The following is an 18,493-nucleotide window of genomic DNA, read 5'->3' on the forward strand; positions in this document are numbered from 1 at the left end:
AGGAGCAGAACTCTGAGTCAAGGCCTTTCAGCAAGACCCAGAATTGTCCCTGTTAGTGTTGACTTCTCAGTAGGTGGTCAGTTGATGTCAGAAGGCCACAGCTGCAGTGAGGGATCAGCTACCCAATAGTGTAGGGGAGAGACTAAGCCTTCTACCCTAATTCTCCAATGCTTGGCTACCACAGAGCACTAAAATCACCCTCAAATACCTGCTATACCTCCCTAACTAATCTCAGGTCAGGAAAATGAGAATGAGTATCCTCTTTATGGGGGAGCTTTGGGTATTTTGATATCCTCCTCCCAAACCCTGGAGGCCAAAGGAGGAAGAACGGAAGGGATGGGAGTGTCTGCATGTGCTTGGGATGCACTTTATGTTTGTACTTCTTGGGGTGCCTTTTGGGGAAAGGATGGGGGTGTCTGCACGTGCTTGGGATACAGTTTATGTTTGTACTTCTTGGGGTGCCATTTGGAGACTGGGAACCATGCTGATCTGTCTACAGCCCTGTTCTAGGACCCGGCATCCAGGTTTGGCGGAGAGACTGGGATTCTGTTGAAGGAAAGTTGAGATGAGTGACCAGCTGTTGGCCCCATTGCTAACTGGTGTGTGTGTGTGTGTGTGTGTGTGTGTGTGTGTGTACGTGCACATGAGTGTGTGTTGTCATTTCCCCGCTGCCTATAGTTCTAGTGGGTGTGCAAGGAGGCTGCCCCTTCTGGATTCTTCCACCTCTATTCTAGTTTCTTTCTTCCCCTGGCCACCAAATCTCCCCACTTGTTTAGGTCACTCTCTGATCCCCAGTTTTCTTTGCAGAGCTGACCGGAACAACTGACTGGTTTTGAACTTGACAAACGATCAAGCTCTCTTTACCACAGGATCTCAGCACACCCACTTCTCTGGGTTCCTCAACGAAACATCACTCAGGTGCCTTCAGTCTGTGCCACCTCATGCAGTAAGTCATAGGTTCTTGGCGACTCAACCTTAGCAGATTCCTGGCCTTTGGCAAGAGCTGAGCTGGAAGGACCTCAGCCCCCAGGTACAGAGCCATACTGCAAACCTGGACAGAGCCCATGGAGAGGGAGGAGGGAATCCAGAGCAATGGACAGCACAACCCCCTCTTTGCCTTCCTACTCGTTCCCCCCCTCACGGCTGGGGGCAGGCGGGAGGGGCGCTGGAGGCAGCAGCAGTGACTTCAGATCTTTGTTGTTGGAGCTGCTGGGCTGAAAATAGTTTCCTCTGAGGCAGCCTGGCTCAGGGTGTGAAAAGCTGGCTTCCAGGGAGCAGCATGAATCAGCCAGGGAAAAACATTAACCACAGCCTGATGCTGGCCAAGGAATAGAAGAACGTAGGGGGTGGTAGGTGGGGGACAAGGCAGCACAAATCCCCAGAGCTGCTCGCTGCTGTAGTCCTATAAGGTACAACTGTGGACTCACCGGAACTGGCCATAGCAATCTCAAACACTCCACTACAGACCTCCAAGGATACAGTTTTTCTGTTGGGACTGCGTCCAGCCCATAGAGCTATGTAAGAGGCACTTAATACTGCAGTGGACCACGACACGGTTGATATCGCCCTCATTTTACAGATGTGTAAATTGAGGTTCTGATAAATCCATTTCAGCTGCTAAAAGCCACACACCACACACACGCACAAATCCCCACCTCTGCCCAGTACCATTTAGCTGGCATCTTTGCCACCTTCTCTTAGCTACATTTGCTTGATGAGTCTACATGCCCAAGTACTTCCCAGGGATGGGTCTGATTACCAAAGGACTCTGGGGATGCCTGTTTGGGGGCCCAGAAGCCAGGCAACACAGAAAACCATGTGCCCGAGGCAGGTGCAATGGTACAACTATAATTCTAGCACTTGGTAGTTATAGGCAGGACTGCAGTGAGTCCTAAACCAGTTCAGTCCTAAGAGAAAGAGATCCTGTCTCCAAACACCAAAGGGAGGAGGAAGGAAAGGAGGAGAAGGCAGCTCTGTGGGAAGAACGGCCAGAAAGGCTCTCTACCCCTGTGCTGGAGGGAACTCCGGGGCTGAGGGCAGCATCAGCCCACCCGACCGCTACTCATTGGCCTTTCTTCTGAAAGCTTGCAGCCAAGAGGTTGGTCATCCCAGCACAATTCCCCATCATTCCCACCTTTATTCCCACCCTAAGGTATATCAGATAATTAAGTCTCTCTCAAACCTCCTTTGAACAATGCAGATTAATTTATTATTTAAATCTGGATGGAATATTAGCTCATTGTCTCACTAGTCTTGACAAATGCTTATGCGAGGGAGTACAGGATGGAAATGCTCCTACTTGTTTCCCCCACCCACCCACCAGTTGGCAGGAAAAATCTCCATGCATGGGTCCTGGTGAGCTGCCAGTGGGGTGGGCACGAGCACAGAGGGACACTGGTCTCCAGACCCCAGAACTGCAGAGGAGACTGCAAGCGAGAGGTCCCCATCTTCTGACCACCTCTCCCCACCTCCTATCTAAGGAATAAAGGGGAGGAGAGAAAGCAGGAAAGAGCAGCCAGTTTCTCATCTGGAGGCTGCAGAGACCCCTCTTCCCTGCTGTCAGGGAGTAGGGTGCAAGGCAAGTGCCCCTTGCCCACCTTCTCACTTTTGTGGGGCACGGGTGGTGTGAGCCAGGAGGGTTCTCAGCATCTCACTGGGCCCTTCTTGGAAGGATGCCTGCACCCAATGGTCCAGAATCTTTTCAGAGAGGCTGACCGCTTTGCTGACTTCTAACCTCCACTCACTTATGCCCCCAAGAACTAAGGTAAGACATCAGATGGCTCTGCCCTGGGATGGGCACCTCCTTCCTCTTTTGGAAACAGTCCCTGGGGAGGACACTTGGGGGCAGGGCAAAGGACTTGCGCATCCTTGCTTCCTGTCTCTCGCAGGGTGGTTTCCTCAGCCTCTTGATCTATAGACATGGTCATAAAGATCCAGGGAGCCTTACTGACCAGATCACAGACCCAGTGAAAGGACTGGCTTTTCTGGCAAGTCACCTCTCCTGTGGACAGCAGGTTTGTACTCTACCAGCAAACACGTTCAAGTACCAAGTCCAGCTTGATACTAGTGAAATGTAAGGCCTTTGGGAGGTCACGAGGGCGGGGCCTTCACGTGTGGTGAGTGTCCTTAGAAGATAAAAAAAATGAGAGTTCTCTCTTGGCCTCAAGGACATAGCCAGAAGGAGGCTGTCTGTAAGCCCGGAATAGAACCCTCACCAGACACAGAATCTGCCAGCGTCTTGATCTTGAACTTTTAACTCCTAGAACTATGAGAAATCAGTCTGCAGGTGAAGCCAGACTGTAGAATCTGGCCATGGCAGCCTCGTTTGCAGATGGAAGGACAAGCCCAGGAGGAATGACTGACTCTGGGGACAGAGTGAGTTGTCCCCGGGGTTAGTGATGTAACTGAGGTTCCAGGTGCCGCTGCTATGCCTGACACTGACTGAGTGCTCCTAATGGAGCTTGGCGAGGCAAGGTGCAAAGCCAGAGAAGATAAAGATGTGCTCCTGGGTCTGAGATGCCAACAAACTAGGAGGCATTTTTTTGTAGGGTGAGCACAGCTGCCCTGATGGACAAGGAAACCAAGGCCCACGGGTGGGGCTGCTGGTAGGAGGGGCAAGGATCCTGCTTCCTAATGCCATCCTGCCTCCCCGTACCATGCACACAGCTTCCTTGGCTGCGTACAGAACCTGGGAATAGTTGGTTCAGGGCCATGTTTACCCTGTGCCTCTCGGGTTGAGTGTGGAGCCGGAGCCCTTGGCAGGGAAGGTGCTGAATCAAGCCAGGAAAAATATATGGGACACATCGTGTGGCTGTGGTTTCTTCACACCATCCAGTCATACAGCTGGCAATTAATTTCCCCTATAAATGAAACACCTTACATATCACTTCATCTGGAGAGCCTGAATTGACAGCAGCGGGTGTAATTTATACATACTTTTTACCCATCTGTTAGCTTTCAGGCTTCAGGCTGCTTGTGTGTGTGTGTGTGTGTTTTCCTTTCAATTCTCTCCCCAAATTGAAAGGATTAGGTTAGGATTAGGTGAGTGTTTTAACCAGATATTCAGAAAGATGGATGGCAATGTTTCCAGACGGCTAATGCCCAGGGGAGCCTCACTGACAATGCTGGCCAGGTGGGGCTCAGTGATCTGGGAAATTGCCTCCACCTGAGAGTCTCAGTCCCAAAGCCCGGATGCTGGAGCTGCAGAGGGCCTCAGGGACCGCCAGCCCACTTCTTCGTTTCTGCAGATGAGGAGACTGAGACTCAGGGAAGCAAGGTCACGGATGCAAGGCTGTGTGCTGCTGCATGAAGGCAAAACGCAGGTGGACCTTGGGTCTGGCTACAGGGAGAGCCGTAGTAGCCGGCGCTCCGTCTCACCTTGAGGTTAGCAGAGAAGTTGCGACAGGATCTGGATGCACTGGCTGACTAGGGGACGGATTCTCCTCCCCCCTCAGACTCCATGGACATTGGGTTTCTGTATACTGAAAGCAGAACCTCGATGTGGCAAGTTCTGGGGGATCTTTTCTCTAGTTGTGTGAGTCTGTGTTTATGTGTGTGCTTGTAATACTGGCAATCGTTAGTCCTGCCCGGGGCTGGTGGTCACAACCCTTCTCTAGTGCCCACTTGTCCTTGTGTTTTCCTGGCACTGTGTACTGTCTTCTGCCAAAGAGTCTCTTCTCCAGCTTTTGCTAAGAACCTGGGGACAAGGACCATACTGGACTCCTTAGGGACTTTCAACCCTGGCTCGGCCATCTTCTCTAGGAAGCTACTGTGGGAGGCTGGGTTCAGTCAACATGGTTGGACAGTGGCATATCCTCTGTGGCCTAGGCCAAAGGAGACGTGTGTGATTGTCATTACAAATCTCTGGAGAAACATTTGTTCCCAGGATCCCTGCATCTTGAGTCTACAGGAGCCCAGTCATTTGTACACGCCATCAGCGGCCCTGGATTGGATGCCTAGACTGGACATACTCCCTTGCCTTCGTCCCCCAGGGCATCCAGAGGAATACTGCGGAGTCCTACCCTGAAAGGTGACACAGGTCCCCATGTCTTCTGCCACTCAAGGTCGCAACGAGGCACAGATATCTTAGTGCTGTGTTCTTCATTACCTCCTTGCCTAGGCTGGGCCTGGGAGCTATTAGCGGCACTGACTCTGTCTGGTTAGAACCAGTAAAATAGTTGTGTATTAATTCAGGGACCTGGGGAGAGGTGGTCATTAAATGTTACATCAGACCCAAGGTGTCCTGTACATGCTCCCTGTGGAGTGTTCCAGGCAGCCTTGTCTGGGGCGGGGGCTTGGTGAAGGGGAACGTGTTGGAAATAACAACCAGGTGGGGAGGAGGAGATGCCGGGCTGCACTCTCCCCCTGGAGAATGGAGGAGGAAGGACGGGCATGTCCTTGCTTCTGTTCAGCCCACTAGGCCTTTCAGGCTATGGCTGCATGCCCAGTTTGTGCTGGACCCAGAGGGGCAGTATCCAAGCTCACGTCCCCATCCCATAGTGGCTCTGATTTCACTTCTGCTGTCTGAGGAGCATTTCCTCCTTTGCAGACCAGATGTCCCCAGTTTTAGCTCCAAAAATGTAGTCACAGAGTAATGGAAGTCACTGAGGGAAAGCTGCTTCCCCTTCCACTGAGGAGGTGAGACCCGCAGGGAATAATTAGTGAATGGTACCGGCTCAATTTAAAATACAACCAGCTGCATCCTATGGGGCAGGTGATTACTTCAATGAGTGGCCTGGAGGAAGAGAGGCAAAAGCAGCTGAAGTCATCAACCTAGCTAACTGCCCAGCCATCCAGTACTACCTTCCCACCTGCCCACATGCCTACCCTGCCACCCACCTGCTTGCCCACCAGGGACCTCCCACCACCCATGCGCTGTCTGGGTCAGTGGTTCCCCACTCCAAGTGATGACAAGAGTTCTCCCCTGATCTCTAGGGCTTAACATAACCCAGAGATGATTTATAAAGCAATATAAGAAATCACAATTCTAGACAGGGCTGTCCTGTCAGTATCTCAATATCGCTCCTTCCAGGCTGTGCCTGACACTCTGGATGGCTCAGCCTTTCTGCTGTGTGGTTGTTTTCTGACTGCCTCCCCACAGGGATGTTACATCTGAGTGGTAGGTATGGCAGCCTGGAGGATGAGACAGATCCTGGAAGAAGCAGGATGCAGGGATCCAGTCGGGTCCATCCTGGCATTCCTGATGCTCAGAGCTGGCTCCTCTGTGCTTCCTAGGCCGCAATAACTCAGGAAAAACACAACAAACAAACGGGGCGGGAGAGCAGGCTGGAGAGCTGGCCTGTGGGGGCTGTAAGTGCTTTAATGTCTGGGCTGGTTGCAGGGAGACCGCAGACAGATGCCAGATGTATTTGTGTTTTCCAATGTTAAGGTCTCAGAACCAGAAAGAACAAACCAGGAGATTCAGAAAGGAGAGGCTAATTGTTCGGATGGGAAGATATTAGTTACAGAAACGGGGCCATTAAGAAGAAGGGGATAGAGAGCCTTGGTGTTTTAGCCAGGGCAGTCCAGTCTAGCTTAGGGATGACCTCTCAACCAGGGGTCATTTTCCTGAGTCTGGGTGTCTCCTTTGTGGTGGCCCATCTCACAGGGTCACCCTCTTTTGGGCGTGGTGCAGGTTAACTGGCAGAGGATACCCAGTCACTGTGGCTTCGGTGTTCATACCCACACCACATCCTCACCTCTGCTGGGCTTCAGGCCCTGCAAGCCTGTGTTCAGTCCCTCTACCAGGCTGGGGTTGGAACTTCCTGATGGCTGGGTGGTCATAACTCAGGGCTTTCTCATTCCTTTGAACACTCCTGGGTCTCCAACCAGAGCTACAAAGACCCCGATGTCGATCTCCATTTATAGCATGCCTGCTGGTACCTGGCAAAGAGTTAGACCGGCCACTGGGCCCGGCTGGGTGTATGAACAAGAGTGAATTGCACAGGGGCTTTGGGAGCATGCTGGGAGTCGGGCAAGGGAAAAAATGAAAGGGAAAACAAAACAAAGCAGCATAACAAGGGTCTGGTAGCTCCTGCCCTGCCCCACAGTCGTCTGCCTGTTGCCTGGGTCTTGCCATAAAGAAAGCGGAGAATCCACATTCAACCTGTACCAAAGTCTTAGATCTCAGATCGATTCTGGGGAGCCATTTGAGAATACTTAAAACTCTACATCTAGGTGAAACGTCTGCCCTTTGAAGTAGAAAATAGTCCATTTTCAAATTAATGGCTGGGTAGACCTGAGACCCTCTCAGAAAGGGGAAGGCATGGCTGGTATAGATACTTCAGGAAGCAAAGAGGATGGGTAACGTTCACTATAAAGCATGTTACCGGCACAAAGGGGTATCACCTTGAAAGCGTGGTAAGCCCTAAGCAGGCAGCTTTCACCTGACAGTTCCCAGGTTCAAGAATCCAGGCCTCACTGTACTGTTCTCTTTAAAACCTTCTTTAAGAAATAGCTACTGAGGGGCTGGGGATATAGCTCGGTTAGTAGAGTGATTGCCTTGCTGCCTAGTATACACAAGACCTAGGCTCAATCCCACAAGGAATGGTGGCGTAGGCCTAATATCCCTGGACTCAGTGGGTAGAAGCAGGAAGACCCAAAGTTTAATGTCATCCTCACCTGCATACTGAGTTCAAGGTCAGCCTATGATATATAAGATTTTTTTTTAAATGATTGGTTAGTCCTGGACTGCTAAGCTAAACTCCCAGCTTCCTACATGGGAATGAACAAGATATTCTAGTGTGGCAGCTGGGGTTGCAGAATTCTCCAAAGGCCCTGGCAAGGCTCCCTAATCCCCTTCCTGTTAAACGCTCTTCTCCTCTGCCTCTCTCCTACTCACGACTTGCTCTCCAGCTTCTGGCCTGACTGAGCTCAACACCCTGTGCCCCACTCTCGCTGGTGCCCTCATTTCTCACCTCCCTCTGCTTTCAGCCTGCTTGCGCTGGACCACAGTTAATATTCTGAGTGGTCAAATCACCCAGAGTAACTGGTGATGGACAAATGCTCAGCCCTCACTGAGACAACGTCTTTTCCCTTCAGGACCCGGGGTACCCCGAGAGCGGGGACAGAAAGGCTGTTAGAACTGGAGGGGGTGCTTAAGAAACACTGCCTTCTGGAGACAACACAGCCAACGTAACCATGATCACACAGTCATTGTGGCTACCTGCACAAGACCCACCTGTATGTGTGCAAACGTGTGTGCGCGCATGCGCGCACATACACAGGCAGCATGAAAGTGTTGGTGAGACTAGTTAAGGAAAACGATGCCTGCAGGAATGGGGGGCCTGGACATGCTTACAGTATATTGTATGCATGATTGCCAAAATTAAAAGTTTAAATTTTGTTTTTTTTACCTGATTCCTAAGGCTTCTCTCACTTCTGGATCTTTGACGGCTATACAGGAGGACCCATACATACATCTGTTGCTGGGGCGGGAGGGAATGGGGGTTTGGGGATGGGTGTGGACAATTTCTGACTCCCCACATGAGAGTCCCTGGAGTGTCTATGAAAGCCGTGCTGCCAATGGGACCCGCTGGGGGAAGCGGGTATGGGGCTGGCCTTCTGTGTGATAGATCTAGAGTAAAGGACGGGTAAAGGATGGAGTCCTAGGCCAGCCTCTGCTGCACACCCTCCCTGACTCTCTCCATTCTCCTTTACGAACAGAAGCAGAGTAAGGAAAGGTTATAAGATATTATCGTAATAGTAGTTGTAAGAGCCAGGCTCTAGGAAGGGTCTCCTGGCTGCTCCTCCAGGCTGGCCTGGGTCTCATGCTTACTGGAGACGGTCCCCTGATCTAATGCTGACTGGGAAGGGTCCCCTGACTGCCCACTGAGGGTGGCCCTGCCTCATGCTGACTTTAGCACATTTCCTTGGTGCAGAAGCTCTCTGTTGGTGTGGAAGTGACCCCTGTAGTTTTCTGTTGAAACTCTGTATATGCTGAAATATGTCACCAAAAAAGACTACAACCATATTTGACCCAAGTCCGGGATAGGGACATTCTAATTATGAGTGGGCACCTGGGCTTGGTTGATGAGGCAGCAACCCATGAATGGTTGGAGAGTGACTTGTGACCCTAGCACTTGGAAGGCTGAGACAGGAGGACTGGTGCAACTTCAAGGCCAACCTATGTTACACATAGTGAGTCAGAAACTAGGTAGTGGTATAGCAAGAGCCTGTGTCAACAGCCTCCCTCCCCAAGGGCTAGTAAGACAGCCCAGTTAGTAAAGTGCTTGCTAGCCAAGCATGAAGACCTGAGTTTGAAATCCTAGAACCCATGTGAAAGAAATCTAGGCATGGTAACCTTCACTTTAGTACCAGTTCTTGGGAGGCGAAGACAAGGGGATCCCTGCGGCTCACTGGCCAGCCAGCCCTAGCCTACATCAAGTGACCTCCTGGCCAATATAAAAAACCAAGGAAGATGGTACTTGAGTGACAATGTGCCAGGTTGTCTGGCCTCACATACATACATGCATACATGTATGACCTCACATGCATTCAGGTGAACATGTAACCACCATATACATGCACCTACCCAGCTACACACACACACACACACACACACACACACACACACACACACACACACACACAAGGAAGGAAGGAAGGAAGGAAGGAAGGAAGGAAGGAAGGAAGGAAGGAAAGAAGGAAGGATGCACTAGTCAGAGTGTCTCTGGACTCTATTGTATGTGAGATGTGGGTAGGATAGGTTCCCTCAAACATGTCTCTTCTTGGACTTTAGCTTGGGAGACACAAGCCTGGGACAGGCCTAGTAACACTATAAGGAGCTGGTTAGGAGCTCGACAGGAAGCTTTTATGAACTCCTCAAGAGGCAGCTGCAGCAGGAGACAGAGGGCATCCTCCGTGACTCCTGTGGGCCACTGGGCTTGGTTTATGGTGAGGTCACTTATGAATATTAAAACCTTTGCTCCAGGCTTCAATGACTCCCACTGCCTTGTTCTCCCCAAAAGCTGAGGTTATAGCTGTAATAAACAAAGCTGCCCTTCTCCGGAAGAAATATCCCCCCCCTCACACACACACACATCATACTGCACACACACGCACACACACACCACACTGCATGCACACACACTTCACATTGCACACATACACATCACACTGCGCACACACACATCATACTGCACACACACAACACACTGCGTGCACACACTTCACATTGCACACACACATCACACTGCATGCACACACACTGCACACACACACACACACACACACGAAGGAGTCGTGTGGCAGAAGGAAAGTATGGCAGGCTGACAGTAACAGCAGCCATTTCTGCATCTCTGGTCCTATTGTCACGGCATGTGTGGCCCCAGGCTCAGGACAGGCTATCCCTACAGAGCGTCTATTCCCATATGTCTCCCTTCTGCCTTCCCTGAGTGAGGTCCCTAGAGATACTAGATAAATCCCCCAAAGCAGCTCAGTTTGACTTCTGGGAAAGGAAAGCGGTTTCCAGGAGAGGGTGCTGTTGGAGCATGCGGCAGCGTGTGTGGAGGGCTCAGGTTTGCAGCCTGCGGAGGGTAATACAGCCAGTCTTGGAGCTCCAGCAGGCACTGGCCAGGCTGACCGGTGCAGGATGAAAGTGGGTGGCAGCCTGTGATTGTAATTTTTTAGTGCACATGTTTAAAATGCAGTAGCATCTTGGGAACCTGCCTTTTTGGGAACCTGCCTTTTAGCCAGTCTTAGGTGACCTGATACAGGCAGGTGGAAGACTGGGTGACAGGCAGACCTGGTGTCTCCCTCTTTGTCACTTTCAGTGAGAATAGGAGCAAATTCTTGGGAGCTGGGATTCCCACCACAGTGAGCACATTGGGTAATGGGGACTCAATTGTTCTTGTCCCCCACCCCCTAGGGAAACAAAAGCAGACCTGAGTTGTTTTGTTTGTTTGTTTGTTTTTTCCCCTCCCCCCAGGGTTTCAGAGGCTTCCAGGAGGTGCAGTTTGGGGCATTTTTTAGTGTGTGTAACTCAGGGGTTGTCACCTCTTGGGGCAGTGCTGCTTCCAGACAGCCTGGGGCTGAGTAACAAGGATACAGTGATTAAGATGATTAAGCTAAGGGGAGATTTGGGAGAAAAGGCCTGAGCATAGACAAAGCAGAGTCAGGTGATAGGCAGGGAGAGGAGGTAGAGGGAGGGGCCTAGGGACTGGGAGGGGCAGGCCCGAGGCTGCAACCCGAGAAAGAGGGCAGCTTTTCCTACTGCTTGCCATGTGGTGATGAGGACCTGAATTTGGATCTCCAGCTAAAGGCTAAAGAAAGGCTGGCATGCTGGCTTTTGTGGCTGGAACCCCAATGTCAGGGAACAGAGGGAGGTAGGAGGATCCCAAGTAGATCAATGGCCAGCCGGTCTATCTGAAACAAAGAGCTCGAGGTTCATGAGAGATGCTGTCTCAAATAGGTGGAAAGCAACCCAGGAAGAGATATGAAGTTGACCTCCGTCCTCAACACATGCATAGGAGTGTACATACATATACCAGCACAGACAGACAGACACACACACACTTGCACATACACACACAGGCGCGCGCGCACACAGACACACACAGACACACACACACACACACACACACACACACACACACACACACACACACACACACACATACACAAGGAGGGGGGGGAGAGAATGAATTAGAGAATTCATTCCACATCTCCCTCAGAACTTCTCCTGAGAAGCTGAAAGAGGAAATAGCCTAGAGGAGGCTGAAACAGCCTGGCAGAGGGATGCCCACTTGTTTGCTTGTACTTATCTCCTGGTCTTTCTATCCCTGTGTCCTCTCCCTCCCCCTCCCATTACCCACTTTGAGTGTCTGCTATGTGCAGGCACCACACGGACCAGCCTTTCATCCTCGCATCCCTTCAAGGCAGGTATTAATATCTCTACTCGATAGACAGGGAGCGGGAGGCTGGGAGCAGTGAGGAGCAGGCTTCTGACCCATGGCTTCGCCGGTGCTGCCTGTCCGTGGCTTGCTGTTGCCATCCCAGAGAAGGTTCCGTATGTGGAAGGAAGGTTTGCTGTGGCAGATAGGGGTAGAAGCTGAGTCTCTGCAAACACTACAGCCAGAACCCTGCCTCCACTCTCTCATACGGGGAAGGGTTTTCTCAGTGTGTGATTCATGCTGGCTTCCAGCTGATTATCCTGAGACAAGCGGTACTCTTGTGCCTGAGAGTGCATCACCTTTGTCCCCTCGCCATCACAGTGCAAGAACCGAGCGTATTTGAAATCCTTTGTGTTCTAGGCCAGGAGTGCAGGTTAGGTAAGTGTGGTAGTCCCTTCGTATGCCTCCCCATCACAACTCAGTGCCAGCCGTGAGAAGCCAGTCTGGGTCCAGCTGAGCCTGGGTGACTAATGTCCCCTCTCCAGTATTCCCTTGGAAGACGCAGACATAGTCAGCTGGAACTGAGGGCAGACCTCTTGTTGCTCCCAAGGGCAGTTTCGTGTGCGCCCGATGCAAGCTTCCTTATGTAAAAAAAGGTTTGGGCTGGGGTCAACAGGTTCACGTGGGAGTCCTGGTTGTAACACACGATGGTTGCTGGCCCTTTTGTGACAGTCTTACCACCCGTCAGATGGTCTTCACCTCTAAGTTGTTTGGTTAGACAAGAAGCAACACAACGTGTTTAGCATAGGTACTGCACACAGCAAACTCTCAGTAAATATTACCTAATATCCCTTCAGTCAGTGGTTAAGACGGTCAGAAGTTCTCCTTTGGTTTTGGTCCTTCTTTCTTCCCTAACTCGTCTGGCTCCTCAGTCAAATCCCCCACAGTCAAATTGCTGACGGAGTCTGAGAGAGGCCTGGAATCAGTACATTATTACTGGACACTTTCCTTGACAGATAGACACAAAGCCCCCCCCCCCCCTACTCTTAAAGAGCTGCTGGACTCATCTTTGGTTCCATTCACTGCTAGGAATCCCTCAATGGAGTGGGAGCTGTAGCTCAGTTGGTGGAGTGTTTGCCTGTGCGATGCTCTGGGCTACATCCCCAGCACCACAGAAAGGCAGCATTATGCTTGTCAGCTTAGGGCTTGGGTGGCGGAGAAGAAGGAACTCTAAATCATCCTCCGCTACATAGGGTGTTCAAGGCTGACCGAGGCTACAGAAGATGGGTCTCAAACAAAAATCTCTCACTGAGTATTCAGCAATGAGTAGCTATGTGGTCAGATGACAAATAAAAGATCTTGGAATAGTATCAAAAATGCAGTATGAAAACAATCCAGTATCATAAAAGACAGGGTCCCATCATTTAGAGGCTGATGAAATAGCATAGGGACTACCTGTGAGACCAACCAAGCCAAGGCCTCTTGAGCCGAGGATAGATCTATAGATGCCACAGCCCCAAAGCCGAGAGCATCATATGCTGGTAGACTTGTGTGCACAGACCCCATGCATCCTCCCCACAGCTCTCAGAGGGTCCCTGAGTCTCACCACTGACACTACCCTAGGAAGGGAAAGTGACTGGACATCAGAGCTAGAGTGAGAACCCCAGGTCTGCCCGGTGTTCCTTTCAGGCGCATTGTTCCCATCAGGGCATCCCTCTGCAGCACCTGGCTGGGGAAAAGGAAGTATTCACCACCACCACCCCGCAACACTCTGGGGAGCTAAAAAACTCAGATGCCACACATGACTCCCTGGGTCTTGACCTTCTCTGCTGGTGTGAAATTGCCCTGTTATTTCAGGTTCAGGAAATTTCCATAGTTTGTACTGGCAGTGTGTATATAGTGTGAAAGTTAGTGTGTGTATGGTGCTCGTTTTTAATGTGTACATATGTGGAGGTCAGAGGATGTCAGATATCTTCTTGTATAAATCTCCACATTATTTCCTCGAGATAGGGTTCCCCCAAAGAACCAGAAACCCTCTGGTTAGGCTAGGCTGACTAGCCAGGGACTCTCAGGATCCATGTCTCTGCCCCGTTATGCTGGCTTTGCAGGCACGTACAGTCATGCCCGGCTTTTCACATGGACAGTGTGACTTCAAACTCAGGTCCTCATGATAGAGAGTAGATGCTGCTACCCACTGAGCCAAACCTCCAGCCTGGTCTTGTGTGCCCTTGAGGTATGCAGTCTACTCTTTCCGTTCACCTTCCTACCGTGTTTCAGTTGTGCTAGGTATGCTAGCAAAACACTCCAAAGTCTGACGTGCTAAGCAAGTACCCCTCTCTACATAGGCACCCAGCTCCCTGTCTAGGGGTGTTCCTGGCACTCTTGGCCTCCTCTGCAAAAGGGCCCTGTTGGTGTCAACCTACGTGGTGGTTGGGGATTCTCATATCAAAAACCACCCAGAACCACTGGGTGGTCAGATTCCAACCACACAGAGCAATTCCAACCACACAGAATATTGCCAAATCTCCAAGGAAACTCTTGGATGCATCGGGTTCCAACCTTGAATCACACGGAGTGGGTCTCCTGATATCAGAGGCCTTGCGCCTGTGGATTACATCTTGAGGTTTGGATCATAAGTCTTAGGTCTGTCTCCTCTGTCCTGCTGAGGTAGATGGGAGCAGAGTCCTGGGCACAGGCAGAGGACAGAGAGAGAGTCCTCTCTTTGTCTATAAGTCATCAATACTCTGGCATATGACTCCAGACACCTCCCCTCCACTTGAGCTTCCCAGACTGTAGCTCCTGCTGATGGCAGAGCATCGCATGGTCCATGTTACTTTTCCTTTTTCCAACATGCCCTCAGTGCCCTCAGCAAGGAGATGTCCACCCACAGAAGCATCTGTTGCCTTGCTAAAGATGGGGAGGGGCATCCATCTCCACCCTCTCTGTCTGGTGCAGGCGCTGGTTGCCCAACAGGGATGGCATCTGGGAGGCCGGTGGAAACTGCCACAAACTGCTCTGACTGCCTTCAAGGGCACTTCCAGGAATAGATCTAGCCACCCCGCTGCCCACATGGTCTGGCAGCATCTGAGAGCCTTGTCTCTCCATTCTCTGCTTCCCAAGGTGGGTGTGGTGATGCCTGGTGTCTAGGGGATAAAAGCATGCTTGGCCCTTGATCCTGACTCTTCAGAATGCACCAAGTGACCTTTCCGAAGCACAGGCCAGAAGAGGTTTCTCTACCTAGTTCTCTGATCAATAAATTGCAGACACCAAGGAGCTGATTGCTGGACTTCTATGCCAGCTCCCAACAGATCTGTCCCCGTGAGGGATCCAAAATGACCAAACTGCATCCTTTGCGTGGTGGTCAAGAAACAGCACTAGGGAGGTAAAGTGTCTCGCCTAGTCATAGCTTGCTAGTAGTGGTGACAGACTAACAACCCACAGCTCCTTAATCCCATAGGAAAACCTGCATGTTGCCTGGAAAAGGAAGTCTTCCAGCTCAGAGGTCAGGGAGGGCGGCAGAGAGGAGAAACACCAGGACCTTTTGGAACAGATGAGACCTGAGTGCTAAGAGATGTCTTTTCCAAGACATAGGGATGCAGGAGGCGCCCCTGAGCTAGTGAGAAGATCTATATGACCTGGCAGAAAGCCAGAGAGAGAAGTGGGCAGTGACTGTGTGGCCATTAGGGAAAGGGGACCTGAAGGTGTATGTATATGGGGGGCTCGGCCTCCGCTCTGCCATAATGCTAGCAGCGTGATTCCAGGCAGGCAGAAAGGCTCTGCCACTTCTTTAGTACATCTCTTGCAGGAATCAGTGATGAGTCTGTGGTGTCTGGGTGATGGGCTGTGTTCCAAGATCTAGGGCAGCAGACAAAGTCACTGCTCTCATGAATCTAGTGGAGAAAGATCAACACCACTGGTGACGGTGAGAATAGAGTAAGGGCCAAAGAAGTGCTTGTTCTGGGACCGAGGCCAGCTCTTTCATATATAATGACCACAGAAGGCCTCTCTGATAAGGATGTTTAAGGAGAAACTGGAAGGAAATGAGTGGACCAAATACACAGCTAGAAGAGCTTCCCGGACAGTCAACAGCAGGTGGAAAGGCCCCAGGGCTGGGGTAACCTGGGCCAGCTACCGGTAAAACAACAGGTAACCTGTGTGGTGAGGTGAACCATGGGGTTCTGGCCTCATTTCCTGGAACCACATCTGTTCATAGCCCACTCCGCAGGGCTCCATCCCTGCACCTAACTCTGAGGGCAAAGTAAGATTCCTTCCACTAACCAGACGGAAGAGCAGAGGAAGGTGGCTCTGCTAAAATATCACACACACACACACACACACACACACACACACACACACGAGAGCAGAGGAAGGTGGCTCTGCTAAAATATCTCACACACACATACACACGAACTCACACACAAGAGAACAGAGAAGGTGCCTTTGCTAAAATATTACACACACACACACACACACACACACACACACACACACACGCGCGCACACAGAGGAAGGGCTGTTATTTGGGACCTCAGGGTGTATCTCTAACTTAGTCTGAGCCCTTTATTCCATCTGCCACTATCTGCCCCACTGTTCCTTCTACCAGATGCAGGAGGGCTTGCGTGAGGATTCTGCCTTTCCTGGAACTGAGCAGCGCTGCTCAGTGAGAGTACGGGTGTCCCAGAGTAGGAGAGCACCAAACTCAGTGCACATGGTGTGTGTGAGCAGGGTCACTTGGGACAGCGCGGGAGACCTAAGGACTTCCTGACAGTCCATCCTGACAGTCCAGAGTATAGTCCTCCCTCGCTAGTGGAGAGTTGAGGCAGCAGAGTAGAGAGACTGGTGAGGAATTTGGGCACCTGTGCCTGTGTATGAGCATGTGTGCCTGAGACCGACTGAGTGTGTCTCAGGACAGAGCTGAGTGTAAACACACGCAGGGAAGAGGAGCTTGCCCAGGACTGCTGATCTTGGGAGTTGGTTCTGTTTCTTTGTGTTTGAGTCCTCCGTGGGAACGTCTCTCCCTGGTGCTCTACCTCTGTCTGCCCCCATTACCCACCCCAGTCTCTCTACCTTTGCTTCCATCTCCCTTTCTTTCCACTCCCTCCTCTTCTCTCCCACAGGAAGAGGCCTGGGAAGGACTGCTGTTTCCCTCTGCCTCCCCAACCCCCTCCCTTCCCAGGTTTTTTTCTCCCACTAGCTCCTTATTCAAGGCAGATAAAGTGCACACAGCTGCTCCCAGCTGAAACGGGCCTTAATTGCACCCCTGTTGCCATGGCGATCCCTGATGATCTCCGTGGCTGGAATGTTGCCCTCCAGATCTCTGTGCTGGGGCCCCCAGGCAGCACAGACTTCCTAGCTTGGGAGGTGACCCACAGGGCATAGCCTCACCTCTTCAACTCACTGCTACTGGTTCCCTGATGTCTCCACTGCTGTGCACTGGGGGAGGGGGAGGCCACCATGCCTATGGGGCCTCCTTCTCTGAGTCACTCTTTGGGACCCTTCAAGGTCCAGAGAAGTAATACACTACCCTATCAAGGGACAAAGCATTCCTGTTACTTGCCATGATGTGGGCTTGAGGGCTTGGCAGAGTGGCTGGGGGTGGAGGGGTCTGCTCTGGGCCCAGTTGCCTCTAACTTGTGGATTTCCAGAGGGTGGAGCTGGAGTATGGGCTGTGGGATTCTTTTGTGACTGCACAGCAGCCCACATGCTTCTCTCTGAAGGAGCATGATGAGGGGGAGACCAGAGAGAGGGGGGAGAGTTCCAGAAAGCCTCTGAAGTCCTGAGGTGTTGAACAGAGCTGTCAGCAGGATCAGTCAGTAGAGAGGAGGGAGAGGAAAGAGGGCATGCAGCTGCTCCAGGGTATCAGAGATGAGGGGAACACTAAACAGGGTCCGAATGGAGCATCTTCTAGTAACTAGAGGGCTTCAGTAAACTTGGGGGAGTCCCATAATGTGAACCCAATAAAGAAGGTTGGAGGTGGGGAGTGTGTGTACAGAACTGCATGTGTGTGTGTGTGTGTGTGTGTGTGTGTGTGTGCTTGCATGTGGGGTGGATTTAAGACTGTGAACAGTGTGTAAGAACTGAGTATGCCTGTGTGTAGTGTGTACATCTATTCTTGTGTAGTGTGTGTGACTATGTGTGATCTCTCTGTGCATGGCGCATGTATCTATATGCAATGTATGGCTATGTGCAGTATGTGTGTATGTTCCATTTGTGTGCAATGTATTGCAGTGTGTTACTATGTGCTATATATATGACTGTGTGCTTTGCAACTGTGTACATGTGATGATTATAATATGTATCTGTATGCTGCGTCAGACTATGTGCATGAGGTGACTGTATGCACTGTGTAACACACTGAGTACAGTGTGTGTAACTATATTTGCTGTTTGTCTGTGTGACTGTGCAATACCTGTAAACTGTGCATATGTGAAAACATGTGCCTTGTGTGAGCACGTGCTGTGTGCAGTTTGTCTCTGTGCACCGTATCTGGCATCTGTACATTCATGCACCTCGTGTGAGGATATGTGTGTGCACATGTGCATGCATTTGTGAGCCTTGCAGGTATAGGTGTCCACCTGTGTGTGCATGCATGTGTTTTATTCATGTGTGGTATGTCTGTGCATTCATGAATGTGCATGTCGCTTGAACCCTATTGCTGCTCT

The 18,493-nt window shown here is 51.1% G+C and overlaps 1 protein-coding gene across 28 annotated transcripts in view; it reads right to left on the reverse strand.

Annotated features, from left to right (window-relative positions):
* Celf4 (CUGBP Elav-like family member 4) overlaps positions 1–18,493 on the reverse strand; it is a 278,383-nt gene that overhangs the window by 153,104 nt on the left and 106,786 nt on the right. The window lies entirely within an intron of this gene.

The sequence above is a fragment of the Arvicola amphibius genome, chromosome 5 (assembly GCF_903992535.2).
Source record: "Arvicola amphibius chromosome 5, mArvAmp1.2, whole genome shotgun sequence".
NCBI classification, from domain to species: Eukaryota; Metazoa; Chordata; class Mammalia; order Rodentia; family Cricetidae; genus Arvicola; species Arvicola amphibius.